The 10,539-nt window shown below is 36.8% G+C and overlaps 1 long non-coding RNA gene across 1 annotated transcript; it reads left to right on the forward strand.

Annotated features, from left to right (window-relative positions):
* The first annotated feature begins 3,441 nt into the window (after positions 1–3,441).
* LOC141498155 (uncharacterized) lies at positions 3,442–8,867 on the forward strand. The gene is made up of 2 exons (XR_012471572.1): positions 3,442–4,467; positions 7,560–8,867. It is a non-coding gene; the product is annotated as an uncharacterized LOC141498155 (long non-coding RNA).
* The last annotated feature ends 1,672 nt before the right edge of the window (positions 8,868–10,539 follow it).

Consider the following 10,539-nt stretch of genomic DNA (forward strand, 5'->3'; position numbering starts at 1 on the left):
GGTTAAATGATCTGCTCAAGATCACACAGCTAGATAGTTATTAAATGTCTGGTTCTGGATTTGAATTCAGATCCTCCTGACTCCAAGGCTGGTGCTCTGTGGGCACTGTGCCACCTAGCTGCCCCAAGAATTTACACTTTAATGGAATTTTAATTTTGTTAGAAAATTTAACCTTGCATCAAACCTAAGGCTACTTCTGCAATTGCTATTGAATGCTTCTTAATTTTTTTTTTGTGCCCCAGCATAAGGAAATCAGTCCTTCTTCCACATGAAAGCCCATTAAATACTTGAAGACAGCTCTCACAACTTCCTTTCCTTCAAGTTGTCTCCTAAAGAATATTTTCTAGGCTAAACACTTCAAGTTCTTTTAAACTTTTCTCAAAAAGGCAGTCTTCAGTTGCCTCAGGATCTTGGATTCCCTCCTCAGGCCATGGTCCAATTTTTCCTTATCTCTTCTAAAATATGTTGTCTCGAACTACACAAAACAACCTTGTTGTGGTCTAATCAGAGTTGAACAATGTGGAATATGCTTTTGCTTTTATCTGTTTTCCATTAATTATTGTGGTGTTTTGCATATGATGAGATATTTTTCCTGAATAATTGATCATTACCTTTCTTGTTCTTATGTCTCATCTTAATTGAATAGCATAAAATTGAATTAGATTTTTGACTATCATGTTGACTCACACTGTTGACTTATACTGATCTAGCTGTCTGTCAAAACTCCTGGGTCATTTTCCCACAAACTGCTATCTGACCAATTTTTTTCTTATTCTTGCAGTTGCAAAATAAGATTAAAGTCCCAGCTATTGGACACATTCTACCTGATTCCAATTAATCAAGGGATCTGCTCAATAATAATGGCATCATAGCTACATGAGCATTTTTATAGAGTATACATTAAAAACTATTTCTAGTTTATTATAAAATATTCTCCTGATGTTCCATAATAAGGGAAAAATATTTAGAAACCATAAGCAGTAGGGATAGAGGAAGTTGTGAGCAAATATTGCAACTGGCTAGCTGTTTACATTGTCTTGTTATTCATGTAGCAATCAGTGACATAATGGCATACCATAGTTCAGTCTGTGTCATGATTTGCCAGATGGAGAGTTTCAGAACTAAGATAAAAAGGGGTGTAGGAATGGTCATTAAGTATATGACACATTACCACCAATTGTTTTGGCCAAAGGACCTAATTGAAAACTGTTTTTCAATTTTAATGGCAAAGTTGCTCAACAAAGTAGAAAGAGCAAACAATTAACTGGATCCCAGATTCCTAAAAAGCTGCTACTGAAAGGAAAAAAAAATCAAGCTTCCTAATAGTTGATTAGTTGCTGGAATCTATTAAGTTATTAATTGCCTTCTCTACATTATTATAGAATCCTAAAAACCTTAAAGTTGGAAAAGACATTATTCTCTTTTAAGATATTAATGACATGTGATCAATCAGTCTTTTTTTGTTACTGCAAGGCAATGGGGTTAAGTGACTTGCCCAAGGTTATATGGCTAGGTAGTTATTAAATATCTGAGGTAGAATTTGAACTCAGGTCCTCTTGACTCTAGATACTCTATCCAATGCACCACCTAGCTGCCCCTTTTTTGGATACTTTTGATGATGGTACCTTTTGGGGAAAACCCAATAAATACAGAAAGAAATTTGGATATCTGAGTAATACAGAAAAAATCAATATGGATGATATAGGGACAAACATTTGTTTTAAATAAAAGTATTTTCCTTTTTCTTCTGTTAGTTCTGCACTATATTCTATTATAGTTTTATAACACTTAGCTGCCTTTATTTGTTTTAGCACCTAAATGATCAACTAGCCTTTTTATATAGCTTAAAATAGTCTACATGAGTATACACAATTCTCCATTTTATTTTGTTAAATTCATGAATGGATAAATGAATCTTGCCCCAGTGAAGAAAAGCACATATATTTCCTTCTGACAATTTGTATTTTTTTCTTTGGGTGTAGATAACTAAAAGAAATTTTTTTTAGGTTTTTGCAAGGCAAATGGGGTTAAGTGGCTTGGCCAAGGCCACACAGCCAGGTAATTATTAAGTGTCTGAGACCAGATTTGAACCCAGGTACTCCTGACTCCAAGGCTGGTGCTTTATTCACTACACCACCTAGCCGCCTCTAAAAAATTTTTTTAGAAAGATATATTTTATTGATTTTTTTTGTTTTACAATATTTCTCCCATTCTTGCTTCCCTCCCCTACCCCCCACAGTAGGCATTCTGTTAGTCTTTACATTGTTTCCATGGTATACATTGATCTTAGTTGAATGTGATGAGAGAGAAATAGTATCCTTAAAGAAACATAAAGTATAAGAGATAGCAAAATTACATAATCAAATTTTTCTAAATTGAAGGTAATAGTCTTTGGCCTTTGTTCAAACTCCACAATTCATTCTCTGGATACAGATTGTATTCCATTGCAGATAGCCCAAAATTGTCCCTGATGGAATGAGCAAGTCCATCAAGGTTGATCATCACCCCCATGTTGCTGTTAGGTTGTACAATGTTTTTCTGGTTCTGCTCACCTTGTTCAGCATCAGTTCATGAAAATCCCTCCAAGCTCCCCTGAATTTCTATCCCTTATGATTTCTAATAGAACAATCATGTTCCATGGCATGCATATGCCAGTTTGTTAAGCCATTCCCCAATTGAAGGACATTCACTTAATTTTCAATTCTTTGCCACCACAAACAAGGCTGCTATGAATATTTTGTACAAGTGATATTTTTACCCTTTTTCATAATCTCTTCAGGGTATAGACCTAGTAATGGTATTGCTGGATCAAAAGGTATGCACATTTTTGTTGCCCTTTAGGCATAATTCCAAATTGCTCTCCAGAAAGGTTGGATGAGTTCATAGCTCCACCAATAATGTATTAGTGTCCCAGATTTCCCACATCCCTTCCAACATTAATCATTGTGCTTTATGGTCATATTGATCAGTCTGAGAGGTATGAGGTAGTATCTCAGAGGTGCTTTAATTTGCATTTCTCTAATAAGTAATGATTTAGAGCAATTTTTCATATGACTATGGATCGCTTTGATTTCCTCAGCTGTAAATTGCCTTTGCATATCCTTTGACTATGTGTCAATTGGGGAATGGCTTGTATTTTTGAAAATTTGACTCAGTTCTCTGTATATTTTAGAAATGAGTCCTTGGTCAGAAATACTAGTTGTAAAGATTGCTTCCCAATTTACTACATTTCTTTTTATCTTGATTACAGTGGTTTTGTCTGTGCAAAACCTTTTTAATTTAATGTAATCAAAATTATCTAGTTTGTTTTTAATGATGTTCTTCATTTCTTCCTTAGTCACAAACTTCTTCCCTTTCCATAGATCTGATAGGTAAACTACACCTTGATCTTCTAATTTGCTTATAATATTGTTTTTTATAAGACTAAAAAAATTTTGATGAGTATAAAATTTTTCACCTGGAGATCTAAAAGTTAGTTCTTATAATCCTGTCATTCTAGGACTTAAAAATATCTCTGATAAACATTTACACTTAGGCACCTTTCTTGTGTTTTCAAAGGATGCATAGAGTTAGTCAGTTCTGTAGTCAGATTGCAGAACTTCACTAATTCTGTTTAGTCATTCTGTTTGTAGCGTTAATTGGTTCTTGTACTCCTAGTTCCCTGGGATCATGCCATAAAGCATGTGTCAGCTTTATTCAATCCCCACATAGTCCAATAGGAAAATTATTTCAATTCAAATCCATTTATTTATTTAATTTTTTAAGCTTTATTTATATTTTTAATTATATACACATTACTAACATAGTCTTGCTGCAAGAGTAAATATAATCCACTCTTGTAAGGGACTGTTGAGGGTCACAGAGAGGTCATTGTGTGACTGGGAATGACCTAGTGGTCCTTTTGCCCAGAAACGCCCTTGGCCTAATTTTCTGGGTTGGATCTCCGGGTTCTTCTTATCTGTTCCTCCTGTTTGGCAACTCCTGGAACATTGTGTGAGAGCCCTAAGCCAGAGAAAGTATACTTTCTGCGTTCATTGATTATCTACTGTCCATGAGCACAGAAGCATTGTTTGATTGACTGTTTGGAGAATGTCATGTGTATGGGAGGAAACCAGGAACTAAAAAGTGTATTTAAACTCTTGCTTGCTGCTAAATGAATGGAGAACTTACTACTTTTGACTCCCACCTCATTCAATGTTTGTCTGAGAACTTGACTTCAACTGGACTGAGTCAAGCAATAGGTTACAGTAGCTGCAAGTAATAGATTAGCGGGCCAGCACACAACAAATGGCGCTCAAGCGTGGGGCACAAAGGCTGAAACAAGCTGATTTTGGGACTGTCTGATCATAGTCCAGAAGGACCAAGCAGAACCATGCATCAAAGGACCAAGACTTTGGACCATCATACAAGTGAGGGGACAAAGCTTCCAGGTGACATTCTGGAGCAGAAACCTTCAAGAGGTAACAGGTTAGTTGTTGTCATGGAGTAAACATTAGGGGTCTATGAAAGGGACAGTGTCAGAATCATATATGAATTGATAAAAAGGCAAGGGTGCTCAGTTACCCTTAAAAAGATTAGAGATTCCTAGAAACAGCAGGAAAAGTATCCCCTTTGTTACATGAAGAGGGGAGTCTGGATCCAGACAGATGGAAAATTTTGGGGGAACAGATTTCAGAATATCAAAGAAACAAACCTGAATAGGTTCCTCTAACAGTTTTTACTATGTACAATCTTATAAAAATGGGCTTGAGCACTCCTATTATTTTAAAGGAAAATAGGTCATTTGCTGTAGAAACACAGACTACTCCTGACAGAAAGAAATCTCTTGAGAGGGAGGAAAAAGAGGTCTGGGCTCAGCACCAAGGATGTATCAAATACCAAGCATTTATCTTAATCCAAGGGAGTTAGAACAAAGAAGCATGAAGGAAATTGAAAGCAAAAGCAGGGTTTATCTTCCTCCTCCATGGATCAAAGAAAAAGAAACAAATAAGTATTATCAAAAAATAGGATTAGGATTACTCCTACAGCACCATCTAGTAAAGAAACTTCAGCATTACAGAAGGCCATTGAAAAGGCCTGGAGGGAAGAAATGATTCAAAGATGTGACAGGGTATGGTCTCAGGTGTATCATACAGAATTGATGGCAGAGACATTTGTTAATATGCAAGTGAGGGATAAAGAGAAACAGATTTGCTTTGCTTGTGGAAAACCTGGATATTTAAAGAAATGTTATTGGAGTGCCAAAATGGTCAGGACACATCGTCCAAAAACTCCATGCCCAAAGTGTAAAAGGATAGGACACTGGGCATCAGAATGTGAACAGGGAAAAGGGCCCTATCCTAGGGGCCCCTCAAAAACAATCCTGGGGTATGACAGTTCAGGAGCAGCAGGGAATGGCCTGGAAAAATCAGTATGCAGCTTTGGCAGCCAGTCAACCCATACAAAAATATTGATGGTTAAAAGTGATGGGAAATTTAGGGTAACTCTACATGCTTGTGCTGAGGTACCTATTCACCCTTTACAATTAATGGATAAGGAGTTTGCAATCATTTTGCCTCCACCAAATCCAGAATATACTCACATCATACCTTTATTAAGGCATGTGAATAGGGAAATTTTCTCTATTGCAACAGTGAATGCTAATGATGATAGTTACATAAAAGAAAACCAATATATAGCTCATTTACTTCTTTTCTCAGGATCTTGTGTAAATAAGAAGGAAAGGGAGTTGATAAAGGGACCAAGAATGAGAAACAATAATGAAACTATGTTTACTACTATGATTTCTGCAGAGAAATCCCTTTGTGTTATTCAAGTAGAAGGAATTGCTTTTATGGGTTTGATTGATACTGGGGCATATCAGACTGTCTTCCCCATAAAGAGCTGACCACAAGCTTGGCCTAAACAAGCTGCCTATACTAATCTAATAGTCATTGAGGGGTTGACAGGAAACAGAAATTTCTTGAAATGGAGAAAAGAAAATAAGACAGGAATGATCATTCCTTTCATAGTTGAAGGACTCCCTACAATATTATGGGAAAGAGACATATTGTGTCAATTAGAGGCAAAAATTAGCACTGATTTTTGATTGGGGCTGCTATTGAGTTTGATGTGGAATAGGTATATTTAAGTGTGCAGGGAAAGAATGTGTTCATTACATACTTACAAATGTTTGCAGTTTTAATCAAAAAGGCTATAAATAGAGTGATAGGGATTTTTAGCAAAGAACCTTCAAAGATTTATGTTCCCTTAAGGATGAAGGTTATAGATGAAAAGTATCAAACACTTGGAAGAATGGCAAACTTTGGTGAATATGCCAATAACATCTAAATCCCATTGGTGATTAGTAAATTTTTCTTTTCATGGCCATGGATTGTGGAATGGATAGTGAAAAGGGAACCTATAGATGGCATAAATGTTTTTACAGATGAAACAAAGAATAACAGAGCTTTCCTTTATATTCCAGATAGAAATAGAAGGGATCTATTTATTACTCCATTTCAATTTGCCCAACAAAATGAAATTTATGCAGTAATACAAACTGTGACATTTGATGACCCATCAGTATCACCACAGATAGTAAATATATTTGGGGTGTTTTACAACATATAAACATTTCCCAAATCAAGGACACCAATAACCAGAATATTGTTCAATTATTCAGAGAATTACAAGTCTTGCTGAGACAGCTCACTTATACTCTATATTGCTTACATGTTAGAGCTCATACTGTTGCTACAGGCCCTATAGTTGAAAGAAAAACTGTTGCTGATGCTATATTAACCTTATTTTTGAAGCTACTAAGGCTCACGATAAATTACATTTATCAGTGTGGTAATTAAGAGGTTTGTATGGGATTACCAAAGAACTGTCTAGAAAGATTGTCCTATAATATACCTTTTCTCCAAAAAACATTAAAAGATTCCATGAACCCTAAGAGGATAGGTCTGAATTCTCTTTGGCAGATAGATGTTATGTACCTGAGCTTGGCAACGTGAAGTATGTTCGTGTCTGTGTTGATACTTATTCAGGTTTTGTCTGAGTGACTCCACTAACAGGAGAAACCTTTAAGGGAAACCTGTAAGGTCTCATTTATTGCCCTGCTTTTCTCTTGGTGGGCTTCCAGGAACTCTAAAGACTGATAATGACCCAGCTTATCTGGCTTAATCATTTAAAAACTTTTGTATGGAATTTGCTATCACACAAATTACTGGAATTCCTTACAATCCTCAAGGGCAAGGGGTGGTTGAAAGAATGAACCAGATGCTAAAAATGATGCTTCAAAAACCAAAAAAGGTGAAATAAATGACACCTCCCCCAATAGATTGAATTATGTAATTTACACTATAAATTTTTTGAAATTTGATTCTAATTAGCTTACTCCGGCTATGAAATTTTGGGGAATTGAATCACACAATCGAAATAAGCAGGTAGTGCAAGAGAGAGTCAGTATGAGTACCCTATGCAGGAAAAAGTTATGTGGAAAGATAGGGAAGGGAAGTGGAAAGGACCCGACAGGGTGATAATCTGAGGGCCAGGGTATGTTTGTATCTCCACAGAAAATGGGAAAATCTGAGTTCCTGAAAAGAACGTCTGCATTATCACTGAAAGAGGGAACCAACATGAGAAGGAAGAAACATCATCAAAGAGACTAGCGAAGGAGACATAAGAACAGGCTTTTGGAAGTGATTCAACTGATGCTTTTATTGTTAAATTTTGTGTCAGCTGTTTATGGACAAGAGATGAATAGAACTAATGGGACTCAATATTGAACTTATTTTGCACATCCTCCTTGGGTTAGGGTAGCAACTTGGGGGAAAGACTTGTTCTGGGACTAGGAAATTTAGATTTTGTCTTTTAATGAAGCCTGTGCTTATAACTATATCTCTGTATTAGAGTAACATTTTAGTTACTCTTTTATAGAGTTACTTAAGAATGCATTCAATTTTAATTATTAATTGGCCATTTCAAAATCTTAATGAATTTATATAAGAGGTTCCTCAGAAATTATGCTTGATTCTAAAGTTATTTTTTTCTTGACTGGTCTTAATTGGTTCATTCAAAATAAATATGAAAAATATGTCTATATATGTAATTAAACATCGGTGGGACATTTTTACATCTCTCTACTGGCCTGGAAAGATGGGAAAAATGTTTCCATACTCTGAGATCTGGTACCAGCCAGGATATCAATCTCAGTTGGGTAATTTTTACACAAAAGAGTTGTTCCTGTGTGTTTGTACCTGTGTCTCTGTGTGTGTGTGTGTGTGTGTGTGTGTGTGTGTAATTCAGATCTGAAATAATGTGATTGTTGTGTGTTATTAAGCAAAACAAGATCTCCTTCCTGATAATGATGAGCAAGATATTATTGACTGGTTTGATAAACTCCCAAGTCCCACAACCACTTAGAACCTTCCCATGCATGATGTCTCAGTGATGATAATGTTTATAATATCACAGTGTCTCCCATACAGTATCCACCCTCTTGTGGGTGGCATACAGGAAATTTGCCTCAAAAACAAAAAAGGGGGAATTGTAAGGGACTGTTGAGGGTCATAAAGAGGTCATTGTATGACTGGGAATGGCCTAGCAGTCCTCTTGCCCAGGAACACACTTGGCCTGATTTTCTGGGTTGGATTTCTGGATCTTATCCATTCCTCCTGTTTGGCAACTCCAGGAACATTGTGTGAAAGCACTAAGCCTGAGAAAGTATACTTTCTGAGTTCACTGAACATCTATTGTCCATGAACATGGAAGCATTGTTTGATTGGCTATTTGGAGAATGTCATGTATATATGGGAGGAAACCAGGAACTAAAAAATGTATTTAAATTCTTGCTTGCTGCTAAATAAATGGAGAACTTGCTACTTTTGACTCCTGCCTCATTCAATGTTTTTCTGAGAACTTGACTTCAGCTGGACTGAGTCAAGCAATGGGTTACAATAGTTGCAAGTAATGGATTAGCCGGCCCGCACACAACACCTTCTCCCCCCACAAAAAAAAAAAAACAAACAAAACAACAACAAAAAAAAAAACAAGAAATAAGGCGAAAGAAAAAGAAAAGAAAATGTGCTTCAGTCTGTGTTCTGATACCATCAGCTCTGTCTCTGGGGTGGATCACATTCTTTATCATAAGTCCATCAGAATCTACTTCCATATTTTTCCACAGTTGCTGTTAACAGATTGTAATTCCATCCATTTTCCCTCAGTACCATTTATTATATTTTCTCTCTCCTTTCACTCTGTCTCTTTTCAAAAGTGTGCTGTGGGGCAGCAGAGTAGCACAAAGGAGAGAGCAACAGCCCTGGGGCCAAGAAGCCCCAAGCTTACATCTCACCCCAGAGACCCAGCAACTACTCAGTCCCTTGGTCCCGCACATGCCCCCACCCCAATCCCATCACCTTGCAAAAAGTAAAAAAAAAAAATGCTGTATATGACTATTCTCTCCCATGATCTACTCTGTCCTCTATCACCTACATCCCCCCTTCCCTACCCCATCCCCTTTCTCCCATTCCCTTTCCATTTCCTTCTAGATTTCTATGCTCTACTAAATATGTATGCGGTTTCCTCCTTCTTCCATTTCTGATGAGAATGAAGGTTCCCTCAATCCTGCTCACCTTCCCTCCCCTTCCATATCATTGCAAAAGCTATTTCTTGACTCTTTTATATGAAATATTTTAGTCTATTCTACCTCTCATTTCCCTTTCTCCCTGTATATTTTCTTTTCACCCATTGACTCTATTTTAAAAATATACCTTCAAATTCAGCTCTCTCCTGTGCCTCATCTATAAAAACCCCTTCTAACTGCTCTAATAAATGAGAAGGTTCATATGAGTGCTATCAGTATCATCTTTCCATGCAGGAATACAAGCAGTTCATCATCATTAAATCCCTCATTATTTACTCTTCTCATCCACCCTCTCAATGCTTCATCTGAGTCTGTACTTGAAGATCAAACTTTCTGTTCAGCTCTGGCTGTTTCAATAGGAACATTTGAAATTCCCATTTCATTGAAAGTTCATTTCCCCTGGAAGAGGATGTTCACTTTTGCTGGGGAGTTGATTCTTAATTGTATTAAAGCTCTTTTGCCTTCCAGAATATTATATTCCAAGCCTTATGAGCCCTTAATGTGGATGCTGCTAAGTCTTGTGGGATCCTGATTATAGTACTACAATATCTGAATTTTTTCATTCTGCCTGCTTGTAATATTTTGTCTTTGACTTGTGAGTTCTGGAACTTGGCTATAATATTCCTCAGGATAATTTTTGTGGATCACTTTCAGGAGGATATCAGTGGATTTTCTCAGTTTCTATTTTGCTCTTTGCTTCTAGGATATCGGGGTAATTTTCCTGTAGAAATTCTTTAAAAATGAAGTCAAGGTAGGGCGGTTAGGTGGCACAGTAGATAGAGCACCAGCCCTGGAGTCAGGAGTACCTGAGTTCAAATCCTGTCTCAGACACTTAATAATTACCTAGCTGTGTGACCTTGGGCAAGCCACTTAACCCCACTGCCTTGCAAAAAACCTAAAAAAAAAATGAA

This window comes from Macrotis lagotis, chromosome X (genome assembly GCF_037893015.1).
Source record: "Macrotis lagotis isolate mMagLag1 chromosome X, bilby.v1.9.chrom.fasta, whole genome shotgun sequence".
NCBI classification, from domain to species: domain Eukaryota; kingdom Metazoa; phylum Chordata; class Mammalia; order Peramelemorphia; family Peramelidae; genus Macrotis; species Macrotis lagotis.